At 50.4% G+C, this 2,983-nt stretch overlaps 2 pseudogenes; both read right to left on the minus strand.

Moving 5' to 3' along the window:
• Positions 1-222: 222 nt before the first annotated feature.
• On the minus strand, positions 223-365 carry LOC146723647 (5.8S ribosomal RNA; annotated as a pseudogene).
• Positions 366-1,173: 808 nt separating this feature from the next.
• On the minus strand, positions 1,174-1,903 carry LOC146723648 (small subunit ribosomal RNA; annotated as a pseudogene; the record flags this gene model as incomplete).
• Positions 1,904-2,983: the final 1,080 nt, after the last annotated feature.

Consider the following 2,983-nt stretch of genomic DNA (forward strand, 5'->3'; position numbering starts at 1 on the left):
GGGTTCTTTCCCCAAAAACCCACTTGGGACTCTACCGAAGATCTCGTCTTCATAGACGACGCCAGGTTTGCCCGCGGCCGGTCGGGGGGGCACAAAAAACCTCGGGGGGAACGTCCAACGATCCCCTTTCCCCTTTAACGTTCACAGGGCAGGGAGCGGCCCCTTTCCCCGGGGCCCCCCGCTCGTGGCCGTGCGGTTTTGGGCGCAACATTTAGGGGTACTAAACGCCCTCACCGGGGGTGGTCCGGGAAATTTTTCGGGGCCGCAAGTGCTTTCGAAATTGATGTCATGGTCCTGCATTCCTTTCGCGCAATTAGCTGCGTTCTTCATCGACCCACGAGCCAAGTTGATCCACCGTCAGGGTAATCGTTCGAAATTTTGCGTTCGCGAAGAAACGCGCTTCTCGTTCAACCATCGTGGTCTCTTCTCTCGGACGAGAGAGAGAGAATAATCGTGGTGGCTTTCCGATCAGCCTGTCCGCGCGCGTCCTCAACGCGCGCGGATCGCCGCCTTCCGCCAGGGAAGGCTACGGCACAAAGATAGAGTGTGTGGTTTCTCGTTCGGAGCGTTTCCTCCCGCAACGGTGAGAGCCGGGGCGGAAACTCTTTGAAGAAACCGTCGGCCGACACAGTTGACAGATTGGTCGGAATATCATCGATCCCTTCTCTGTGTTATATATATATTATAATAATATATGGGGGGTCCTCTCGCTCGGCACTCGCGGTCGCACACCGTGTGTTCTCGGCACGCTGACCGCTGCCCCGCGACAACGGGGAGGGCGCGCGTCGACGAACGTCGTGGGTGCTGCACACACGCGTTCGCGGGCATAGGTTACCACCGGTTCGCGCTCAACGCCGAATCGACGCTCTGTGTGTGTGTGGCCGGAGAATGCACACACACGAGCGTGATCGCGAAGCGTCTCGCTCCGAATTGTCGTCGAACACCGCTGGGCGCGCTGCTCTGCTTGCCGACTACTTTCGGTCAGAGAGGCGGGACGGCGTCCGTCGTTATATCAAAACACAACCAACAAATTCCGTCAAATCCGTTATTTTCTTTTTCTCTGAGAGCGCCTTTTCAGCGCGTCCATTCAGTCGCCGACTGCTGCGAGCGCGCGTCCTCTCCCAAAAGAGAGGACTCTCGACGCAGAGCAGGACCTCCGGAACGTTAATGATCCTTCCGCAGGTTCACCTACGGAAACCTTGTTACGACTTTTACTTCCTCTAAATGATCAAGTTTGGTCATCTTCCCGGCAACATCGGCAATGCCGAGACATTGCCGCGCACCAGTCCGAAGACCTCACTAAATCATTCAATCGGTAGTAGCGACGGGCGGTGTGTACAAAGGGCAGGGACGTAATCAACGCGAGCTTATGACTCGCGCTTACTGGGAATTCCTCGTTCATGGGGAACAATTGCAAGCCCCAATCCCTAGCACGAAGGAGGTTCAGCGGGTTACCCGGGCCTTTCGGCCAGGGAACACACGCTGATTCCTTCAGTGTAGCGCGCGTGCGGCCCAGAACATCTAAGGGCATCACAGACCTGTTATTGCTCAATCTCGTGCGGCTAGAAGCCGCCTGTCCCTCTAAGAAGATTTGTTTGTACGTTGGTAGTAAAAACCCGCCAGCCGAAGCCGGGGGGCCTTCGCGATACCATAAGGTACGCCTATTTAGCAGGCTAGAGTCTCGTTCGTTATCGGAATTAACCAGACAAATCGCTCCACCAACTAAGAACGGCCATGCACCACCACCCACCGAATCAAGAAAGAGCTATCAATCTGTCAATCCTTCCGGTGTCTGGGCCTGGTGAGGTTTCCCGTGTTGAGTCAAATTAAGCCGCAGGCTCTTCTCCTGGTGGTGCCCTTCCGTCAATTCCTTTAAGTTTCAGCTTTGCAACCATACTTCCCCCGGAACCCAAAAGCTTTGGTTTCCCGGAAGCTGCCCGCCGAGTCATCGGAGGAACTTCGGCGGATCGCTAGCTGGCATCGTTTATGGTTAGAACTAGGGCGGTATCTGATCGCCTTCGAACCTCTAACTTTCGTTCTTTATTAATGAGTGAGGGAGAGAATGCGAGCGTTGCGGAAGTGAGTGAGATAGCGTGTATGAGAGTAATTGGTGCGAGACTCCGTAAATTCCTGTTTACGGAGACGAACAAAATTTCAAAGAGTGCGAGTGAGAAAATACTGGACATTGTGGGAGAATATGAGGAACAGATGATGAAAATGTTGTGCAAAAATGAGAGAATACAGAGAAAACTGGATGAGTGTATGCGTCGAGCGATTCGGGATTTAGCCTACGGCGGAAGTGGAATGAGCTATGCGAGCGTGAGTGCGAAAAATGTTGAAAAGAGCGTGATTGAAAAGGTACAAAAAGTGAATGTGAAAACGAGTGAAAACGAAAGAGAAGAGTTATGCGGTAATAGTGAAAGCGGATGATGCAAGTGCGAGTGTGACAAGTGAGGAAGTAAAGGAGAGAATGATGAAGCATGTAAGCAAGTCACTGAATGTGCGTGTGAAAGCGGTGAGGAAAGTGAGGAATGGAGGTGTAGCGATTGAGACGATGAGCGAGAGTGAGTTGAAAAGAATAAAGAGTGTGGTCAGTTTAAGAATGCTGGCCTAAAGGTTAAGCTGCCTCGCAAGATAGGCCCAAAGATCATCTTGTACGATGTGCCGAATGATATGGCGAGTGAACCCATACAGCACCGATAGATTGCAAAAACATTACAACAATCTTTCACCGCAATATTGCAATATTGCAAATTCACTGCAAAATGTTGCTACATCATTGCTGTTGAATTGCAGCAATGTTAAAATGTCCGCTTTTTGAAAGATTGCAACAAAATATTACAACAATATTGCAATATGTTATGAGTTTGCAATAATGCATTGTTATTGCAACCATAAACTAATGTTGCATATACAGGTATATAAATGTAAATAAATCATTAATGAAAATACGTTGTAGTTAATTTATATATATGACAATTTA

Source organism: Nylanderia fulva, unplaced genomic scaffold, assembly GCF_048542155.1.
Source record: "Nylanderia fulva isolate GAGA-0341 unplaced genomic scaffold, ASM4854215v1 Scaffold1792, whole genome shotgun sequence".
Lineage (NCBI taxonomy): Eukaryota > Metazoa > Arthropoda > Insecta > Hymenoptera > Formicidae > Nylanderia > Nylanderia fulva.